General features: G+C 47.6%; 1 long non-coding RNA gene across 1 annotated transcript in view; it reads right to left on the bottom strand.

Annotated features, from left to right (window-relative positions):
* LOC142748565 (uncharacterized) overlaps positions 1-24,780 on the bottom strand; it is a 56,204-nt gene extending 31,424 nt beyond the window's left edge. Inside the window, exon 1 of the long non-coding RNA XR_012882272.1 lies at positions 24,625-24,780. This is a non-coding gene — a long non-coding RNA (uncharacterized LOC142748565). The remainder of the gene's footprint in view (positions 1-24,624) is intronic.
* Between the last annotated feature and the right edge of the window lie 338 nt (positions 24,781-25,118).

The following is a 25,118-nucleotide window of genomic DNA, read 5'->3' as shown; positions in this document are numbered from 1 at the left end:
CATAGTGATATATCCTGCAGATTATTACATCACTGACCTCTCTACAGATCTGCAGAACATTGCTCCTCTACCTCCTGACAGACACATAGTGATATATCCTGCAGATTATTACACCACTGTCCTCTCTACAGATCTGCAGAACATCGCTCCTCCACCTCCTGACAGATACATAGTGATATATCCTGCAGATTATTACACCACTGACCTCTCTACAGATCTGCAGAACATTGCTCCTCTACCTCCTGACAGATACATAGTGATATATCCTGCAGATTATTACACCACTGACCCCTCTACAGATCTGCAGAACATTGCTCCTCCACCTCCTGACAGATTCATAGTGATATATCCTGCAGACTATTACACCACTGACCTCTCTACAGATCTGCAGAACATTGCTCCTCTACCTCCTGACAGATACATAGTGATATATCCTGCAGATTATTACATCACTGACCTCTCTACAGATCTGCAGAACATTGCTCCTCTACCTCCTGACAGATACATAGTGATATATCCTGCAGATTATTACACCACTGACCTCTCTACAGATCTGCAGAACATTGCTCCTCTACCTCCTGACAGGTACATAGTGATATATCCTGCAGATTATTACACCACTGACCTCTCTACAGATCTGCAGAACATTGCTCCTCCACCTCCTGACAGATACATAGTGATATATCCTGCAGATTATTACACCACTGACCTCTCTACAGATCTGCAGAACATCGCTCCTCCACCTCCTGACAGATACATAATGATATATCCTGCAGATTATTACACCACTGACCTCTCTATAGATCTGCAGAACATTGCTCCTCTACCTCCTGACAGGTACATAGTGATATATCCTGCAGATTATTACACCACTGACCTCTCTACAGATCTGCAGAACATTGCTCCTCTACCTCCAGACAGATACATAGTGATATATCCTGCAGACTATTACACCACTGACCTCTCTACAGATCTGCAGAACATTGCTCCTCTACCTCCTGACAGATACATAGTGATATATCCTGCAGATTATTACACCACTGACCTCTACACATCTGCAGAACATTGCTCCTCTACCTCCTGACAGATACATAGTGATATATCCTGCAGATTATTACACCACTGACCTCTCTACAGATCTGCAGAACATTGCTCCTCTACCTCCTGACAGATACATAGTGATATATCCTGCAGATTATTACACCACTGACCTCTCTACAGATCTGCAGAACATCGCTCCTCTACCTCCTGACAGATACATAGTGATATATCCAGCAGATTATTACACCACTGACCTCTACAGATCTGCAGAACATTGCTCCTCTACCTCCTGACAGATACATAGTGATATATCCTGCAGACTATTACACCACTGACCTCTCTACAGATCTGCAGAACATTGCTCCTCTACTTCCTGACAGATACATAGTGATATATCCTGCAGATTATTACACCACTGACCTCTCTACAGATCTGCAGAACATTGCTCCTCTACCTCCTGACATATACATAGTGATATATCCTGCAGATTATTACACCACTGACCTCTCTACAGATCTGCAGAGCATTGCTCCTCTACCTCCTGACAGATACATAGTGATATATCCTGCAGATTATTACACCACTGACCTCTCTACAGATCTGCAGAGCATTGCTCCTCTACCTCCTGACTGATACATAGTGATATATCCTGCAGATTATTACATCACTGACCTCTCTACAGATCTGCAGAACATTGCTCCTCTACCTCCTGACAGACACATAGTGATATATCCTGCAGATTATTACACCACTGTCCTCTCTACAGATCTGCAGAACATCGCTCCTCCACCTCCTGACAGATACATAGTGATATATCCTGCAGATTATTACACCACTGACCTCTCTACAGATCTGCAGAACATTGCTCCTCTACCTCCTGACAGATACATAGTGATATATCCTGCAGATTATTACACCACTGACCCCTCTACAGATCTGCAGAACATTGCTCCTCCACCTCCTGACAGATTCATAGTGATATATCCTGCAGACTATTACACCACTGACCTCTCTACAGATCTGCAGAACATTGCTCCTCTACCTCCTGACAGATACATAGTGATATATCCTGCAGATTATTACATCACTGACCTCTCTACAGATCTGCAGAACATTGCTCCTCTACCTCCTGACAGATACATAGTGATATATCCTGCAGATTATTACACCACTGACCTCTCTACAGATCTGCAGAACATTGCTCCTCTACCTCCTGACAGGTACATAGTGATATATCCTGCAGATTATTACACCACTGACCTCTCTACAGATCTGCAGAACATTGCTCCTCCACCTCCTGACAGATACATAGTGATATATCCTGCAGATTATTACACCACTGACCTCTCTACAGATCTGCAGAACATCGCTCCTCCACCTCCTGACAGATACATAATGATATATCCTGCAGATTATTACACCACTGACCTCTCTATAGATCTGCAGAACATTGCTCCTCTACCTCCTGACAGGTACATAGTGATATATCCTGCAGATTATTACACCACTGACCTCTCTACAGATCTGCAGAACATTGCTCCTCTACCTCCAGACAGATACATAGTGATATATCCTGCAGACTATTACACCACTGACCTCTCTACAGATCTGCAGAACATTGCTCCTCTACCTCCTGACAGATACATAGTGATATATCCTGCAGATTATTACACCACTGACCTCTACACATCTGCAGAACATTGCTCCTCTACCTCCTGACAGATACATAGTGATATATCCTGCAGATTATTACACCACTGACCTCTCTACAGATCTGCAGAACATTGCTCCTCTACCTCCTGACAGATACATAGTGATATATCCTGCAGATTATTACACCACTGACCTCTCTACAGATCTGCAGAACATCGCTCCTCTACCTCCTGACAGATACATAGTGATATATCCAGCAGATTATTACACCACTGACCTCTACAGATCTGCAGAACATTGCTCCTCTACCTCCTGACAGATACATAGTGATATATCCTGCAAACTATTACACCACTGACCTCTCTACAGATCTGCAGAACATTGCTCCTCTACTTCCTGACAGATACATAGTGATATATCCTGCAGATTATTACACCACTGACCTCTCTACAGATCTGCAGAACATTGCTCCTCTACCTCCTGACATATACATAGTGATATATCCTGCAGATTATTACACCACTGTCCCCTCTACAGATCTGCAGAACATCGCTCCTCTACCTCCTGACAGATACATAGTGATATATCCTGCAGATTATTACACCACTGACCTCTCTACAGATCTGCAGAACATTGCTCCTCTACCTCCTGACAGATACATAGTGATATATCCTGCAGATTATTACACCACTGACCTCTCTACAGATCTGCAGAACATCGCTCCTCTACCTCCTGACAGATACATAGTGATATATCCTGCAGACTATCACACCACTGACCTCTCTACAGATCTGCAGAACATTGCTCCTCTACCTCCTGACAGATACCTAGTGATATATCCTGCAGATTATTACACCACTGACCTCTCTACAGATCTGCAGAACATTGCTCCTCCACCTCCTGACAGATACATAGTGATATATCCTGCAGATTATTACACCACTGACCTCTAGAGATCTGCAGAACATTGCTCCTCTACCTCCTGACAGATACATAGTGATATATCCTGCAGATTATTACACCACTGACCTCTCTACAGATCTTCAGAACATTGCTCCTCTACCTCCTGACAGATACATAGTGATATATCCTGCAGATTATTACACCACTGACCTCTCTGCAGAACATTGCTCCTCCACCTCCTGACAGATACATAGTGATATATCCTGCAGATTATTACACCACTGACCTCTCTACTGATCTGCAGAACATTGCTCCTCTACCTCCTGACAGATACATAGTGATATATCCTGCAGACTATCACACCACTGGCCTCTCTACAGATCTGCAGAACATTGCTCCTCCACCTCCTGACAGATACATAGTGATATATCCTGCAGACTATCACACCACTGACCTCTCTACAGATCTGCAGAACATTGCTCCTCTACCTCCTGACAGATACCTAGTGATATATCCTGCAGATTATTACACCACTGACCTCTCTACAGATCTGCAGAACATTGCTCCTCCACCTCCTGACAGATACATAGTGATATATCCTGCAGATTATTACACCACTGACCTCTAGAGATCTGCAGAACATTGCTCCTCTACCTCCTGACAGATACATAGTGATATATCCTGCAGATTATTACACCACTGACCTCTCTACAGATCTTCAGAACATTGCTCCTCTACCTCCTGACAGATACATAGTGATATATCCTGCAGATTATTACACCACTGACCTCTCTACAGATCTGCAGAACATTGCTCCTCCACCTCCTGACAGATACATAGTGATATATCCTGCAGATTATTACACCACTGACCTCTACACATCTGCAGAACATTGCTCCTCTACCTCCTGACAGATACATAGTGATATATCCTGCAGATTATTACACCACTGACCTCTCTACAGATCTGCAGAACATCGCTCCTCTACCTCCTGACAGATACATAGTGATATATCCTGCAGATTACTACACCACTGACCACTCTACAGATCTGCAGAACATCGCTCCTCTACCTCCTGACAGATACATAGTGATATATCCTGCAGATTATTACACCACTGACCTCTCTACAGATCTGCAGAACATTGCTCCTCTACCTCCTGACAGATACATAGTGATATATCCTGCAGATTATTACACCACTGACCTCTCTACAGATCTGCAGAACATCGCTCCTCTACCTCCTGACAGATACATAGTGATATATCCTGCAGAATATTACACCACTGACCTCTCTACAGATCTGCAGATCATTGCTCCTCTACCTCCTGACAGATACATAGTGATATATCCTGCAGATTATTACACCACTGACCTCTACACATCTGCAGAACATTGCTCCTCTACCTCCTGACAGATACATAGTGATATATCCTGCAGATTATTACACCACTGACCTCTCTACAGATCTGCAGAACATTGCTCCTCTACCTCCTGACAGATACATAGTGATATATCCTGCAGATTATTACACCACTGACCTCTCTACAGATCTGCAGAACATTGCTCCTCTACCTCCTGACAGATACATAGTGATATATCCTGCAGATTATTACACCACTGACCTCTCTACAGATCTGCAGAACATTGCTCCTCCACCTCCTGACAGATACATAGTGATATATCCTGCAGATTATTACACCACTGACCTCTCTACAGATCTGCAGAACATTGCTCCTCTACCTCCTGACAGATAGATAGTGATATATCCTGGAGATTATTACACCACTGACCTCTCTACAGATCTGCAGAACATTGCTCCTCCACCTCCTGACAGATACATAGTGATATATCCTGCAGATTATTACACCACTGACCTCTCTACAGATCTGCAGAACATTGCTCCTCTACCTCCTGACAGATACATAGTGATATATCCTTCAGATTATTACATCACTGACCTCTCTACAGATCTGCAGAACATCGCTCCTCTACCTCCTGACAGATACATAGTGATATATCCTGCAGATTATTACACCACTGACCTCTCTGCAGATCTGCAGAACATTGCTCCTCTACCTCCTGACAGATACATAGTGATATATCCTGCAGATTATTACACCACTGACCTCTCTACAGATCTGCAGAACATCGCTCCTCTACCTCCTGACAGATACATAGTGATATATCCTGCAGACTATCACACCACTGACCTCTCTACAGATCTGCAGAACATTGCTCCTCTACCTCCTGACAGATACATAGTGATATATCCTGCAGATTACTACACCACTGACCACTCTACAGATCTGCAGAACATCGCTCCTCTACCTCCTGACAGATACATAGTGATATATCCTGCAGATTATTACACCACTGACCTCTCTACAGATCTGCAGAACATTGCTCCTCTACCTCCTGACAGATACATAGTGATATATCCTGCAGATTATTACACCACTGACCTCTCTACAGATCTGCAGAACATCGCTCCTCTACCTCCTGACAGATACATAGTGATATATCCTGCAGAATATTACACCACTGACCTCTCTACAGATCTGCAGATCATTGCTCCTCTACCTCCTGACAGATACATAGTGATATATCCTGCAGATTATTACACCACTGACCTCTACACATCTGCAGAACATTGCTCCTCTACCTCCTGACAGATACATAGTGATATATCCTGCAGATTATTACACCACTGACCTCTCTACAGATCTGCAGAACATTGCTCCTCTACCTCCTGACAGATACATAGTGATATATCCTGCAGATTATTACACCACTGACCTCTCTACAGATCTGCAGAACATTGCTCCTCTACCTCCTGACAGATACATAGTGATATATCCTGCAGATTATTACACCACTGACCTCTCTACAGATCTGCAGAACATTGCTCCTCCACCTCCTGACAGATACATAGTGATATATCCTGCAGATTATTACACCACTGACCTCTCTACAGATCTGCAGAACATTGCTCCTCTACCTCCTGACAGATACATAGTGATATATCCTGGAGATTATTACACCACTGACCTCTCTACAGATCTGCAGAACATTGCTCCTCCACCTCCTGACAGATACATAGTGATATATCCTGCAGATTATTACACCACTGACCTCTCTACAGATCTGCAGAACATTGCTCCTCTACCTCCTGACAGATACATAGTGATATATCCTGCAGATTATTACACCACTGACCCCTCTACAGATCTGCAGAACATTGCTCCTCCACCTCCTGACAGATTCATAGTGATATATCCTGCAGACTATTACACCACTGACCTCTCTACAGATCTGCAGAACATTGCTCCTCTACCTCCTGACAGATACATAGTGATATATCCTGCAGATTATTACATCACTGACCTCTCTACAGATCTGCAGAACATTGCTCCTCTACCTCCTGACAGATACATAGTGATATATCCTGCAGATTATTACACCACTGACCTCTCTACAGATCTGCAGAACATTGCTCCTCTACCTCCTGACAGGTACATAGTGATATATCCTGCAGATTATTACACCACTGACCTCTCTACAGATCTGCAGAACATTGCTCCTCTACCTCCAGACAGATACATAGTGATATATCCTGCAGACTATTACACCACTGACCTCTCTACAGATCTGCAGAACATTGCTCCTCTACCTCCTGACAGATACATAGTGATATATCCTGCAGATTATTACACCACTGACCTCTACACATCTGCAGAACATTGCTCCTCTACCTCCTGACAGATACATAGTGATATATCCTGCAGATTATTACACCACTGACCTCTCTACAGATCTGCAGAACATTGCTCCTCTACCTCCTGACAGATACATAGTGATATATCCTGCAGATTATTACACCACTGACCTCTCTACAGATCTGCAGAACATCGCTCCTCTACCTCCTGACAGATACATAGTGATATATCCAGCAGATTATTACACCACTGACCTCTACAGATCTGCAGAACATTGCTCCTCTACCTCCTGACAGATACATAGTGATATATCCTGCAGACTATTACACCACTGACCTCTCTACAGATCTGCAGAACATTGCTCCTCTACTTCCTGACAGATACATAGTGATATATCCTGCAGATTATTACACCACTGACCTCTCTACAGATCTGCAGAACATTGCTCCTCTACCTCCTGACATATACATAGTGATATATCCTGCAGATTATTACACCACTGACCCCTCTACAGATCTGCAGAACATCGCTCCTCTACCTCCTGACAGATACATAGTGATATATCCTGCAGATTATTACACCACTGACCTCTCTACAGATCTGCAGAACATTGCTCCTCTACCTCCTGACAGATACATAGTGATATATCCTGCAGATTATTACACCACTGACCTCTCTACAGATCTGCAGAACATCGCTCCTCTACCTCCTGACAGATACATAGTGATATATCCTGCAGACTATCACACCACTGACCTCTCTACAGATCTGCAGAACATTGCTCCTCTACCTCCTGACAGATACCTAGTGATATATCCTGCAGATTATTACACCACTGACCTCTCTACAGATCTGCAGAACATTGCTCCTCCACCTCCTGACAGATACATAGTGATATATCCTGCAGATTATTACACCACTGACCTCTAGAGATCTGCAGAACATTGCTCCTCTACCTCCTGACAGATACATAGTGATATATCCTGCAGATTATTACACCACTGACCTCTCTACAGATCTTCAGAACATTGCTCCTCTACCTCCTGACAGATACATAGTGATATATCCTGCAGATTATTACACCACTGACCTCTCTGCAGAACATTGCTCCTCCACCTCCTGACAGATACATAGTGATATATCCTGCAGATTATTACACCACTGACCTCTCTACTGATCTGCAGAACATTGCTCCTCTACCTCCTGACAGATACATAGTGATATATCCTGCAGACTATCACACCACTGGCCTCTCTACAGATCTGCAGAACATTGCTCCTCCACCTCCTGACAGATACATAGTGATATATCCTGCAGACTATCACACCACTGACCTCTCTACAGATCTGCAGAACATTGCTCCTCTACCTCCTGACAGATACCTAGTGATATATCCTGCAGATTATTACACCACTGACCTCTCTACAGATCTGCAGAACATTGCTCCTCCACCTCCTGACAGATACATAGTGATATATCCTGCAGATTATTACACCACTGACCTCTAGAGATCTGCAGAACATTGCTCCTCTACCTCCTGACAGATACATAGTGATATATCCTGCAGATTATTACACCACTGACCTCTCTACAGATCTTCAGAACATTGCTCCTCTACCTCCTGACAGATACATAGTGATATATCCTGCAGATTATTACACCACTGACCTCTCTACAGATCTGCAGAACATTGCTCCTCCACCTCCTGACAGATACATAGTGATATATCCTGCAGATTATTACACCACTGACCTCTACACATCTGCAGAACATTGCTCCTCTACCTCCTGACAGATACATAGTGATATATCCTGCAGATTATTACACCACTGACCTCTCTACAGATCTGCAGAACATCGCTCCTCTACCTCCTGACAGATACATAGTGATATATCCTGCAGATTACTACACCACTGACCACTCTACAGATCTGCAGAACATCGCTCCTCTACCTCCTGACAGATACATAGTGATATATCCTGCAGATTATTACACCACTGACCTCTCTACAGATCTGCAGAACATTGCTCCTCTACCTCCTGACAGATACATAGTGATATATCCTGCAGATTATTACACCACTGACCTCTCTACAGATCTGCAGAACATCGCTCCTCTACCTCCTGACAGATACATAGTGATATATCCTGCAGAATATTACACCACTGACCTCTCTACAGATCTGCAGATCATTGCTCCTCTACCTCCTGACAGATACATAGTGATATATCCTGCAGATTATTACACCACTGACCTCTACACATCTGCAGAACATTGCTCCTCTACCTCCTGACAGATACATAGTGATATATCCTGCAGATTATTACACCACTGACCTCTCTACAGATCTGCAGAACATTGCTCCTCTACCTCCTGACAGATACATAGTGATATATCCTGCAGATTATTACACCACTGACCTCTCTACAGATCTGCAGAACATTGCTCCTCTACCTCCTGACAGATACATAGTGATATATCCTGCAGATTATTACACCACTGACCTCTCTACAGATCTGCAGAACATTGCTCCTCCACCTCCTGACAGATACATAGTGATATATCCTGCAGATTATTACACCACTGACCTCTCTACAGATCTGCAGAACATTGCTCCTCTACCTCCTGACAGATACATAGTGATATATCCTGGAGATTATTACACCACTGACCTCTCTACAAATCTGCAGAACATTGCTCCTCCACCTCCTGACAGATACATAGTGATATATCCTGCAGATTATTACACCACTGACCTCTCTACAGATCTGCAGAACATTGCTCCTCTACCTCCTGACAGATACATAGTGATATATCCTTCAGATTATTACATCACTGACCTCTCTACAGATCTGCAGAACATCGCTCCTCTACCTCCTGACAGATACATAGTGATATATCCTGCAGATTATTACACCACTGACCTCTCTGCAGATCTGCAGAACATTGCTCCTCTACCTCCTGACAGATACATAGTGATATATCCTGCAGATTATTACACCACTGACCTCTCTACAGATCTGCAGAACATCGCTCCTCTACCTCCTGACAGATACATAGTGATATATCCTGCAGACTATCACACCACTGACCTCTCTACAGATCTGCAGAACATTGCTCCTCTACCTCCTGACAGATACATAGTGATATATCCTGCAGATTACTACACCACTGACCACTCTACAGATCTGCAGAACATCGCTCCTCTACCTCCTGACAGATACATAGTGATATATCCTGCAGATTATTACACCACTGACCTCTCTACAGATCTGCAGAACATTGCTCCTCTACCTCCTGACAGATACATAGTGATATATCCTGCAGATTATTACACCACTGACCTCTCTACAGATCTGCAGAACATCGCTCCTCTACCTCCTGACAGATACATAGTGATATATCCTGCAGAATATTACACCACTGACCTCTCTACAGATCTGCAGATCATTGCTCCTCTACCTCCTGACAGATACATAGTGATATATCCTGCAGATTATTACACCACTGACCTCTACACATCTGCAGAACATTGCTCCTCTACCTCCTGACAGATACATAGTGATATATCCTGCAGATTATTACACCACTGACCTCTCTACAGATCTGCAGAACATTGCTCCTCTACCTCCTGACAGATACATAGTGATATATCCTGCAGATTATTACACCACTGACCTCTCTACAGATCTGCAGAACATTGCTCCTCTACCTCCTGACAGATACATAGTGATATATCCTGCAGATTATTACACCACTGACCTCTCTACAGATCTGCAGAACATTGCTCCTCCACCTCCTGACAGATACATAGTGATATATCCTGCAGATTATTACACCACTGACCTCTCTACAGATCTGCAGAACATTGCTCCTCTACCTCCTGACAGATACATAGTGATATATCCTGGAGATTATTACACCACTGACCTCTCTACAGATCTGCAGAACATTGCTCCTCCACCTCCTGACAGATACATAGTGATATATCCTGCAGATTATTACACCACTGACCTCTCTACAGATCTGCAGAACATTGCTCCTCTACCTCCTGACAGATACATAGTGATATATCCTGCAGATTATTACACCACTGACCTCTCTACAGATCTGCAGAACATTGCTCCTCTACCTCCTGACAGATACATAATTATATATCCTGCAGATTATTACACCACTGACCTCTCTGCAGATCTGCAGAACATTGCTCCTCTACCTCCTGACAGATACATAGTGATATATCCTGCAGATTATTACACCACTGACCTCTCTACAGATCTGCAGAACATTGCTCCTCTACCTCCTGACAGATACATAGTGATATATCCTGCAGATTATTACACCACTGACCTCTCTACAGATCTGCAGAACATTGCTCCTCTACCTCCTGACAGATACAGTGATATATTCTGCAGATTATTACACCACTGACCTCTCTACAGATCTGCAGAACATTGCTCCTCTACCTCCTGACAGATACATAGTGATATATCCTGCAGATTATTACACCACTGACCTCTCTACAGATCTGCAGAACATTGCTCCTCTACCTTCTGACAGATACATAGTGATATATCCTGCAGATTATTACACCACTGACCTCTCTACAGATCTGCAGAACATTGCTCCTCTACCTCCTGACAGATACATAGTGATATATCCTGCAGATTATTACACCACTGACCTCTCTACAGATCTGCAGAACATTGCTCCTCCACCTCCTGACAGATACATAGTGATATATCCTGCAGATTATTACACCACTGACCTCTCTACAGATTTGCAGAACATTGCTCCTCCACCTCCTGACAGATACATAGTGATATATCCTGCAGATTATTACACCACTGACCTCTACAGATCTGCAGAACATTGCTCCTCTACCTCCTGACAGGTACATAGTGATATATTCTGCAGATTATTACACCACTGACCTCTACAGATCTGCAGAACATTGCTCCTCTACCTCCTGACAGGTACATAGTGATATATCCTGCAGATTATTACACCACTGACCTCTACAGATCTGCAGAACATTGCTCCTCTACCTCCTGACAGATACATAGCGATATATCCTGCAGATTATTACACCACTGACCTCTCTACAGATCTGCAGAACATTGCTCCTCCACCTCCTGACAGATACATAGTGATATATCCTGCAGATTATTACACCACTGACCTCTCTACAGATCTGCAGAACATTGCTCCTCTACCTCCTGACAGATACATAGTGATATATTCTGCAGATTATTACACCACTGACCTCTCTACAGATCTGCAGAACATTGCTCCTCTACCTCCTGAGAGATACATAGTGATATATCCTGCAGATTATTACACCACTGACCTCTCTACAGATCTGCAGAACATCGCTCCTCTACCTCCTGACAGATACATAGTGATATATTCTGCAGACTATTACGACATTGATGCTTGCTCTGGGCAGACATACAGTTGATGATGATGATGGTGTTGATGGGGCCTGAGGACTATGGGCAATAACTGAAGTGACAATAATCGGCGCAGGGAGTTCCGGGACAATGTAACGATCGCGCAGCTGTTGGATTTGCGCGCTGGAGAATGGCGGCTGCTGCCACTTGAACTGTTCCTAAGAGAAGATCCTAATTCCATCAAAGACGGATATTTTTGGACGCTGTTCGGCACCTTGGAACAGCTGGTGGTTTGAGTGGGGGCAGGTGTTGTGTTCCCGGGGGATCTGCAGCCCCTCGTTGTTGGGCTCCTGCGAGTCGACCATATGGAGGGCGTCGTATCTGCGGAGAAGAAGGAGCCGGCAGCTGAGCTGGAAGTCGGGGCAGAATCTGAAGCGCGAGGTGTCAATCTTTCTTCTTTCATGATCACTGGAGGGGAAGTTTCCTGGAAGCCTCAGAGATAAGCGGCCGCAGGTTTACTGAGCATTGTCTAGACAGAGCAGCGAACCGCAAGAAAAACGTCTCAACGTGGAACAGCGAGAAAAACGTCTCAACGCGGAACAGCGAGAAAAACGTCTCAACGCGGAACAGCGAGAAAAACATCTCAACGCGAAACAGCGAGAAAAACATCTCAACGCGAAACAGCGAGAAAAACGTCTCAACGCGAAACAGCGAGAAAAACATCTCAACGCGGAACAGCGAGAAAAACGTCTCAACGTGGAACAGCGAGAAAAACGTCTCAACGTGGAACAGCGAGAAAAACGTCTCAACGCGAAACAGCGAGAAAAACGTCTCAACGCGGAACAGCGAGAAAAACGTCTCAACGTGGAACAGCGAGAAAAACGTCTCAACGTGGAACAGCGAGAAAAACATCTCAACGCGAAACAGCGAGAAAAACGTCTCAACGCGATACAGCGAGAAAAACGTCTCAACGCGAAACAGCGAGAAAAACATCTCAACGCGGAACAGCGAGAAAAACGTCTCAACGCGAAACAGCGAGAAAAACATCTCAACGCGGAACAGCAGAGGCGGCGACAAGTCTCAGACGACGTCCTCAGATCCGGCTGAAACTTCAGGACTTTTCCTGTCATTTTTTGTCCAAACTGTCGAAACTAGAAGTGGAACGTCCATTTAATTTTACCACCGATCCCCCGGGTTCTTGTTTATTCAGGGAAACTCTGTTAAAAATGAATTATACACCTAAATGGCGCCCTAGGCAAAGACCCGCCGCTTATCTCGCCCCCGCTCTTAGCAACCCCGGATTATGGCAGCGTTCTTCTATCTTCCCCATCCTACCTCTAACCTGATTTATAGAAGAGACTGATCGGCTTCTGTCCGCCATCACCGTCTGCCGGGACCACCGGCTACTAACCCAGGATTCCTTGCGCAGACGTCATATAGAGAGGTCAGATCACGTCAATCACTTATTCATCTAGAGAATTCCAAATTGTGAGCAGGATGTGGAGAAACACGGATGTTGGTGTCAGGCCCAGGAGAAGCTACAGACTGCGCCTCTTACAGCAGCACGCAGCATGTCACAGGCAGTGAGAAAACTCCAGTCCACTGCATAATGATTGGCTGGTAACAACCTTACAGGAAGGGGAGACTCCTGACTACCTCACATGACCTGCCTAAGTAGAGTCGTGTGTTAACCTTATACCATACTATCCCCCCACCCCCACTTTAGTAAAGACACATGACACCGAGGTTGGATGTGAAATGGCCACAGCAGCCGTTTATTAATTTCACAGTTTTATAAAAACAATTTAAATCCGAAACATTCGGATAACTAGTTAGGAATCCACCAGAGAATTCCTCCTAATAATTCACATGACCCAACATGGGTCATAACATTAACCCGAGCAGAGGAAGTCCTTGAAGCCCCCTCAGATAGTCCTTTTTAAAGAACACACCGAATTAGCCATCTGCAAACCACCAATTACCTCCAGCCGTAAACCAGCTCGGAAGCACCGTTCACCTCTGCAGATGGCTCCAACCACTAGAAGTCCACTTCAAGGGGATAACACCCGATGAAGCCCTCAAGTGATATACCGACCACTAGAAGTCCACTTCAAGGGGATAACACCCGATGAAGCCCTCAAGTGATATACCGACCACTAGAAGTCCACTTCAAAGGGATAACACCCGATGAAGCCTTCAAGTGATATACCTTCTACCAGAAGACCACTTCAAAGGGATACCACCCGATGAAGTCTTCAACCATGTACCTTTTTTGGGGGACGCATACCCCCGATGCGACCCCCCCACCATTTTGTACTGACTGGCCTCAAGGACTCCCCCCGCCAGCTGCCATGACAACAGAACCTACTCCGGAAAAAGAAAAACATGTTAAATAAGCACACAAATAAAAAACCAACGCTCATAGACGGACGTACATAAGACCTAAAGAGTAACAAACCAAGGGCGGGAGGGTGGGAGCTTACTATTTCTGTGTTACTCCTCCCGCTGCTTCCGGCTCAATGCCGAGAAACAGCGGGAAGCTCAGTAACTGCCCCCCGTCCCCCTTAACTCCTCCCCGTCCCCCCTCCAACTCCCTCCAACTCTCCCTCACCTAATTAACCCTTTCCCTACTAGGACGGTCATGTCGGCTTCCCTTAATCCCTGCAGGCTGCGTCCAGCCTCTTCTTGACCTGCCTAAGTAGAGTCGTGTGTTAACCTTATACCATACTATCCCCCCACCCCCACTTTAGTAAAGACACATGACACCGAGGTTGGATGTGAAATGGCCACAGCAGCCGTTTATTAATTTCACAGTTTTATAAAAACAATTTAAATCCGAAACATTCGGATAACTAGTTAGGAATCCACCAGAGAATTCCTCCTAATAATTCACATGACCCAACATGGGTCATAACATTAACCCGAGCAGAGGAAGTCCTTGAAGCCCCCTCAGATAGTCCTTTTTAAAGAACACACCGAATTAGCCATCTGCAAACCACCAATTACCTCCAGCCGTAAACCAGCTCGGAAGCACCGTTCACCTCTGCAGATGGCTCCAACCACTAGAAGTCCACTTCAAGGGGATAACACCCGATGAAGCCCTCAAGTGATATACCGACCACTAGAAGTCCACTTCAAGGGGATAACACCCGATGAAGCCCTCAAGTGATATACCGACCACTAGAAGTCCACTTCAAAGGGATAACACCCGATGAAGCCTTCAAGTGATATACCTTCTACCAGAAGACCACTTCAAAGGGATACCACCCGATGAAGTCTTCAACCATGTACCTTTTTTGGGGGACGCATACCCCCGATGCGACCCCCCCACCATTTTGTACTGACTGGCCTCAAGGACTCCCCCCGCCACAGCGAAACAGGCCTTGACCACCTTAAGCCTGTGAGTTCCTCCACACCACCACCGCCCTTTCTATGCCTTCTGCTATCGCCAAGCTCCAAAGATCAATGCCAACCTCGGTCAGATGAACCCCGTCACTCCTCCAGAAATTCCCCACTCCTGACTCCAAATCCCTATGCCTCACGCAAATGCCCCCGTTTTTTGCCACAAAACGGGACACCGCCCGATTAACTTTAATGCGAGCCTTATTGACTCTCTCCACAGATCTAGCTAACCGCCAATGCTTTCTTGGGACTATGTCCGACCACACTATCACCAACTTGGGATAAGATACCCACAAACACAACATATCATGTTTGATATCCCGCACCAACTCACGAAAGGGGCGGACTCCTAAGTCATTCCCACCCACGTGCAACACTAAGACCTCCGGAACCCTATCAAGCCGAGCATATGTCTGGAATTCCGCCAACACCCTGCTCCACGACATACCTCTAAAACCCAGCCAATGCACAACCGCATCCTGTCGCGGAATGCGCAACTGGCGACCATTCGGGCGGACGTCCGCCCTCAAAGCCCCCCAGTGCACGTAAGAATGACCCATCAACCACACCAAACACGGAGGCGAATCTGAAACGGAAAAAACAATTAGGCACCACCATATAACATTTGTAAAGCGTTAACAGCAAAATTCATAACATATGGGGGCGGACATAGGACTTAAACCTGTTGGACTCCCAACGACCAATACGCCTCACCCCCTCATCATCCAACCCCCAGCGCCCCGCTTCTGTTGCTGCGCCAATCCTGAAGGAATGAGATGAATATGAGCCTGCCGCGACACCAACCGCCGTCAAACATTTTTTAAATACAGCTCCAAACTGAAACCTGGACAAAAACGACCTGTCCACATGACGTAACAAAGGCAAATCTGGAGACCCCCTGTTTGGCGTAAAACCCCGCATGCACTCTACTGGGCACATAACCGACCCCGGGGCGCAACCCCTTCAAAGCCTGCGATACCAGAAATTCCTTCGATACATCCTGAAAGCCCCGCAACTTAAACCCAAAACGCCACCGCAGATATGAACCGGTTCACCTTCGCCACTGAAAACCCCGCCTCCCAGGCGTCCCCTAACCAGTACAAAAGTGCCACCAACCTGTCTCTATCCGTATTGACGTCACCCAACTCTCTTACCCACTCCTCCCACTGCCTCCAACAAGCAGCATAACCACTCCACGTCGTGCGCGCCAAAGACCTTTGTACCAATTGTTCTACGGGACCGAGACCAGATCCCAAATATGCTCCGGACAAGCCAAACCGAGACGTTCCGCTCCCGGTGCCAATTGCCGAAACCGGTCCCACTGCGAGCGAGAAAGAGCATCAGCGATACAATTCCGTACACCCGGGACATGCACCGCCACCACCCACGCGTTCAACGACAAACATACCAACACTAAATGTCGCAACAATTGAACTACCGGAGGAGAGGACGCCGTGATGTTATTAATGGCAAGCACCACCCCCATGTTGTCGCAGTAAAAAACGGACCTTCTTATCCCTGAGCCTGTCCCCCCAAATGGTAGCCGCCACCACGATGGGAAACAGCTCGAGCAGGGCCAGATTCCGCGTGAGTCCACTGGACACCCAGCTAGCCGGCCATTGACCTGCGCACCACGGACCTCCCCCGTAAGCTCCAAAACCACCCGCCCCAGCCGCATCCGTGAAAATATTCAAATCACTCGTATCCTGCGCTGGGGCCATCCATAGCGAGCGACCATTGTACTGGCCCAAGAAGTCATCCCAAACCTGAAGATCAGCACAGTGCTCCTCCTTGAGCCGCACAAAATGATGCGGCGCACGCACTCCCGCCGTTGCCGCCGCCAACCTCCTACCAAACACCCTCCCCATCGGCATAATCCGGCAGGCGAAATTCAACTTCCCCAGCAGCGACTGAAGCTCCCTCAGCGTCATTTTCTTCATTCTACAAGCCCGTCGAACCTCCAGCCTCAAAGCACCCAACTTATCCGCCGGGAGACGACACTCCATTGCCACCGAGTCTATTTCGATTCCCAAAAAACAAATCGTCGCTACCGGGCCCTCCGTTTTTCCCGGCGCCAAAGGAATCCCAAAATCCCTCGCCACCTTCTGTAGAGCATGAAGCAAATTACCGCAAACCGGCGAACCCCCCGGGCCAACGCATAACAAATCATCTAAGTAATGGATCAACGAGTCGACCCCGGATACTCCCCTCGTTACCCACTCCACGAAGCTACTCAACGCCTCGAAGTATGCACAAGAAAGGGAACACCCCATCGGAAGGCACTGATCCACGTAAAAGGCCCCATTCCAAAAACAACCCAACAGCCGTTGGCTTTCTGGATGGACCGGCAACAACCTGAACGCCGCCTCAATGTCAGTTTTTGCTAGCAGCGCCCCAGGACCCGCAGCCCGCACTAACCCCACCGCCTTATCGAATGAGGTATAAACTACGGAGCACAACTCGTGATCAATCCCGTCATTTACCGACGAACCCTTGGGATACGATAAATGTTGAATCAAACGAAATTTTCCGGGCTCGCGTTTAGGGACAATACCCAACGGGGACACAACTAACTCTTTTACCGGCGACTCAACAAACGGCCCCGACATGCGGCCCAACGAAACTTCTTTTTAACAACTTTTCCGACACGACTTTTGCATGCAAGTAAGCCGATTTTAAATTCCTCCGCGTAACCGGAACCTCATAAGGAGGCGGAGGAATAACAAAACCAACACGAAACCCTTCATAAAGCAACTTAGCCGCCGCCCTATCCGGATACTCATTTAGATAAGGGGCCATCTTTTCCACCCTCACCGGCGACACCCCCTTGACCAGCCGCGTGCTGGTTACCTGACCTCTTTTTTCGCAGACATTTTGCCGCCCCGTGTGCTGCACCATTACACTCGGAACACACGTGCTTGAACTTGCACGTGGCCCCGAACTTGCACTGACCTTCATTAAATTGCCAGCAAAACCCCGCCTTTCCCCCGCCGCTTTGTCCAACCTGACTAGACTGGCCTCCCTGGCCGGCGCTCCCGGGAAAGGACTGCCTAACCGGAGCCGTAACCCGTAACCAGAGAGCAATATCCTTCTGGTCCCACCGAATCGCCGGCCGAACCGCCTTCCGCTGACGGAATTGCTCATCGTATCGCAGCCATGCTTGACCCCCATACGCCCTGTGAGCCTCCCCAATGGCATCAAAATAACAAAACAACGCCGAACAATTTTCCGGCGCCTTTTCCCCTATCACACTAGCCAATATGGCGAACGCCTGCGACCAATTAACGAACGTCTGCGGGATAAGCCTATACCGCCGCCGTTCCTCCTCGTCCTTTTTACTCTCATCCCGCTTGCTCTTATCCAAATTAAATTTTAGCGAGCGGCAAGAGAGAAAAAATTTCAACCTACTCGTCCTTCCAGATCCGCTCGCGCACCTCCTGCTTTTAATGCGCCCCCAACGAACCTTCAAAACAAACGTACACCTCCCCCCGAGCACGATCATCAATACGCACTCGATCGCCATCCTTTTGTGCCTCGGTCTGTACCGACACCGCGACCGCCTCTCTAACCGCCATCACGGGACGCGCCTGTACCGATCCCACGTCCCTGGGGCCTTCCCAAACTACCGCAGGGGACACTTCCGTTACTACCGGCGCCGCGGCCCTGTCTATGCGCCCCACCAGCTCCCGTAAGCAACCCACTAAGTCCGCCAAACCCGCTCCGTCGCGTCCGCCCGCGCCACTACCGGCCCCCGATGCAATACTAGCAGCCCCCCCGCCGACACCCGACATAAAAATCGCTGGATAAGACAGAGATGGAGTTATACACTCACCGGGCTGCACAGGCGCTGTGTTCCCGTCAGCCGGACCATCCTGACCTCGACGATACACGTCCAGTTCACCTTCCTCCAGCTCTTCTCTCGCCGACGACTGTCCATCCCAACGACATCTGTGGAACGGGGATGAGGACGCGCTGACCGATGGGCCGGCAACCTGCCGCCCGACCGCCGGGACCCAGACTTCCGACCGGACCTGTTGCCTCGACGTCGCTGCAGATCTAGGCGTCCGTCTAGACGATCCTGACGAAGCCTGCCCCCTGGCCGGAACATCACCAGGCGGGGCGGCCGTACCTTGTCCTCCAAATCTTCCATCTGATGGGGGAGGGGTGACAGGGAGCCCAGCCTGCGACTCCCTGCTTACCGCCGGACCCCGTCGCGGCCTGGGATTCCTGCCAGGACGCAGGGCCTGAGAAGGGGCGGTCCTCCCAGATGCCTGGCCTGCAGCGTCCGGGATCGGGCTCCCTCTGCGACGCCGTGTCCGCGGGACTGCCTCCGGACTGAGGCGCTCTGGAGGTCGGGACCGCCGAGAGGGACGGGTCGACCCGGCCTGCGTCGCCGTCACCCCCGGCAACGCTCTCTGCCTGCTCTGCGCAGGAGCGGTTGTTGCCGACTCCCCCCCCGCCGCCATAACCATGCTTGTAAGGGGGCCGGGGGAGGGGAGCCTGTCCTGTGCAACAGACCCCGAACGCCGGGCCCGACGTGGCGAAACGGCGTCCGGGATCTTAGTTATTGCAGCCACGGTCTCCTCTAGCCATCCGGGACCGTGGTGCACAGCTGCGGCCCGCAGCCGCTCTAACATTAAAGCCTCTGCCATCCTGAGAAGCACGGGCAACGGGGAGCTTACTATTTCTGTGTTACTCCTCCCGCTGCTTCCGGCTCAATGCCGAGAAACAGCGGGAAGCTCAGTAACTGCCCCCCGTCCCCCTTAACTCCTCCCCGTCCCCCCTCCAACTCCCTCCAACTCTCCCTCACCTAATTAACCCTTTCCCTACTAGGACGGTCATGTCGGCTTCCCTTAATCCCTGCAGGCTGCGTCCAGCCTCTTCTGTACATTGGGCGGAGAAGATTGGCAGGGGTCACCTTGTGCCTTCCTGGATTGTTCCTCTGCAATGGTCCATTCTACTGGATCCGAGGCGTCTGATAGTCCAGTAAGCAGCGTCCATTACCTGGAGATTATATAAAGGGACTCCAATCCTTATTCAATATAAACTATTATCTTTAGCTAGACAGGTAAGTGTGAGCGGTACCGGCAAAGCTCAGGAAAAGAGGACAATAGTGAGGAGTCCCTCATCTGCTGACGGAAGGTACTGATATTCTGCCGATGGAAGGTCCTCATATTCTGCTGATGGAAGGTCCTCATATTCCGCCGATGGAAGGTCCTCATAGTCCGCCGATGGAAGGTCCTGATATTCCGCGGATGGAAGGTCCTGATATTCCGCCGATGGAAGGTCCTGATATTCCGCCGATGGAAGGTCCTCATATTCAGCCGATGGAAGGTCCTCATATTCCGCCGATGGAAGGTCCTCATAGTCTGCCGATGGAAGGTCCTGATATTCCGCCAATGGAAGGTCCTGATATTCTGCCGATGGAAGTGTAATGTCGGGGTAGAGAGACAGACAGGTGAGCCCTAATCTACCCGCCACTCAGTCCCTGCCTACTTGCACGGCCCGTCCTAGGCGATGGCGTACAACTGGGCGACGGTCCCTACACTCAATAAGTGCACGACAGACAAACAGACAAGTGTACACAGAAGCTAAGGGAAATGGGGCAGTTGCCCACGGCAACACCGTGAGCAACAGGAGTAGTGAACGAGCCGAGTCAAACCAGGAGTGTACGAGGTACCAAACGCAGAGCACGAGAGTAGTCAGTAAAGCCAGGGTCAAATTGAAGCAGAGGTCAATAGTACAAGCAGGACCAGCAGAGCCGGGAAACCAGACAGAATCACAGGCAAAGGAGGAGCAGGAAATGCAGGTATAAAAAGACAGAGGGCGGGAGCTAGCTCCGTCTGGCCAGCCTGAGTGGTAGCAGATCGAGTCACTCTATCAGACTTAGGAGCAGGTGCAGACTGATTAACCACAGGCGTCGACACAGAAGCTGTGTCTGGGAGATCCTTTACAGGAAGGTCCTAATATTCTGCCAATGGAAGGTCCTGATATTCTGCCAATGGAAGGTCCTCATATTCTGCCAATGGAAGGTCCTCATATTCTGCGTACAAACGGCTACCTGATGATGAACACAGAAATAACCTGGAGACCGTTCTTCTACCTCCGCGATGCAGATGACAAATAGCCAAAAATCTACAACTTGTGTCAAATACTTTCTACACATCAAAAGGGTCCAAACCCAAGGGCTTCTTCGCGACTGTCGTTTATTTATCACTCACATGTACATCGTTCATGTATCTCATCGTTCATGTATCTCATCGTTCATGTAGCTCATCGTTCATCCATCTCATTGTTCATCCATCTCATCGTTCATGTATCTTATCGTTCATGTATCTCATCGTTCATGTATCTCATGTATCTCATCTTTCATGTATCTCATCGTATATATCTATCTCATGTATCTCATCGTTCATGTATCTTATCGTTCATGTATCTCATCGTTCATGTATCTCATGTATCTCATCTTTCATGTATCTCATCGTATATATCTATCTCATGTATCTCATCGTTCATGTATCTCATTGTTCATGTAGCAATCATGTATCTCATCGTTCATGTATCTCATCATTCATGTATCTCATCGTTCACCTAGCAATCATGTATCTCATGTATCTCATCGTTCATGTATCTCACGTATCTCATCATTCATGTATCTCATCGTTCATGTATCTCATCATTCATGTATCTCACGTATCTCATCTTTCATGTATCTCATCTCTCATGTATCTCATCTTTCATGTATCTCATCGTTCATGTATCTCATCGTTTAGAGCACAATATGGAGATTACCTGATAAATCATCGTCACTGGATGGAGATATTTTGTGTTAAACTTGCGAACAGCAATAACAGGAAACGTTGCGGCGTATAATATAACCGACCGGCGCTACATTGTCACTCAGCAGCTTCTTTCCGCGGCCGCCTCTAATACTGAACCTTGGCCGCCTGTTCTGGCCGGGCAACAAACATTCCTCGCCCTCCATCGCCCCCTCCCTGTGTGGGCGCCCTCGTATTGCCAGGTGTAATCACTGCAGTCTCACAACTTGTCCTGGGCAAATACTGAGGATTAAAGCACAACATTGTAACAGAAATGTGTCTGTTCCTGGAGAATATGAACAGTCCAGCAAAGCAATTGTGTCAGAATCCATATACAGTCCCGGAGTTTCCCAGCGGAACATGAGGGCGAACGTGATTGGTTGGCAGTTTATGAATAATCAATATTGTTCTTGTAGGACGGAGGACGTCACTTTCCTGTGATTATTCCCCAGGTGTGAAAATATTTACTGGATATAAAAATTGTTACTCTATTTCAGTTTCTGTGATTGGATGGTGATGTCACAGGGGGAGGGCAGGATGTTACAGTCCATGTAGCAGGTCAGTCTGTGATTGGACGGTGATGTCACAGGGTGAGGGCAGTGATGTCAGTCCATGTAGCAGGTCAGTCTGTGATTGGACGGTGATGTCACAGGGGGAGGGCAGGATGTTACAGTCCATGTAGCAGGTCAGTCTGTGATTGGACGATGATGTCACAGGGTGAGGGCAGTGATGTCAGTCCATGTAGCAGGTCAGTCTGAGATTGGACGGTGATGTCACAGGGTGAGGGCAGTGATGTCAGTCCATGTAGCAGGTCAGTCTGTGATTGGACGGTGATGTCACAGGGGGAGGGCAGGATGTTACAGTCCATGTAGCAGGTCAGTCTGTGATTGGACGATGATGTCACAGGGTGAGGGCAGTGATGTCAGTCCATGTAGCAGGTCAGTCTGAGATTGGACGGTGATGTCACAGGGTGAGGGCAGTGATGTCAGTCCATGTAGCAGGTCAGTCTGTGATTGGACGGTGATGTCACAGGGGGAGGGCAGGATGTTACAGTCCATGTAGCAGGTCAGTCTGTGATTGGACGGTGATGTCACAGGGTGAGGGCAGTGATGTCAGTCCATGTAGCAGGTCAGTCTGTGATTGGACGGTGATGTCACAGGGGGAGGGCAGGATGTTACAGTCCATGTAGCAGGTCAGTCTGTGATTGGATGGTGATGTCACAGGGTGAGGGCAGTGATGTCACAGTCTATATAGCAGGTCAGTCTGAGATTGGATGGTGATGTCACAGGGTGAGGGCAGTGATGTCACAGTCTATGTAGCAGGTCAGTCTGTGATTGGACGGTGATGTCACAGGGTGAGGGCAGTGATGTCACAGTCCATGTAGCAGGTCAATCTGTGATTGGATGGTGATGTCACAGGGGGAGGGCAGGATGCTACAGTCTATGTAGCAGGTCAGTCTGAGATTGGATGGTGATGTCACAGGGTGAGGGCAGTGATGTCACAGTCTATGTAGCAGGTCAGTCTGTGATTGGATGGTGAAGTCTCTGGGTGAGGGAAGTGATGTCACAGTCTATGTAGCAGGTCAGTCTGTGATCGGGGTCTTCATGTTTTGGGCTTTTCCACTAAGGGAATTCACCCCCCAGGTAAAAAGAGAGGATCATAAAGGAACGGTTGTGGAATGTAGGGGGGTACATACTTTTTCTCTCTGTTATCGCCGGAAGTTATCAGAGAAGTTTCATCATAAAGCAGCACAGCAAGTTATTGTTTTACTGCAGGTTCATCTCTTCCGGTACCTGTCCGGACATTTCCTTTCCTATCAGCACCGGCCACAGTTGCAGCGTTAACGTTACGGGGTTAATCTTCAAAAAACAAAATACTTTAAACATTAGTTCAAATCCAGTAATAAAAAATGAGCGAAATGTCCGATTCTTCCGCCATAAAACATTCCCAGGCCTGAGGTTTTTTGCCTCTTTCCACAGTCGCTGATATTGCGGATATAATAAGTGCGGCCTCCCCTCCCCCTCTTATTCCCGTGGCCCTTGTTGCGCTTGTTTCATGAGGTGCTCTGCGCTATTGTCACGGGGCCCTTTTTCATGAGCTCCCGGTAACGGCGCTGTCCTCGGTGATGGATTCCGGTTGTTACGTAGGATTCATCCCTGGGACTCGTTCACATGATGCTGCGCGCCCCTT

This window comes from Rhinoderma darwinii, chromosome 3 (genome assembly GCF_050947455.1).
Source record: "Rhinoderma darwinii isolate aRhiDar2 chromosome 3, aRhiDar2.hap1, whole genome shotgun sequence".
Taxonomy (NCBI): domain Eukaryota; kingdom Metazoa; phylum Chordata; class Amphibia; order Anura; family Rhinodermatidae; genus Rhinoderma; species Rhinoderma darwinii.
The sequence above is the reverse complement of the archived record's forward strand: the minus strand, read 5'-3'. Positions and strand labels throughout refer to the sequence as shown.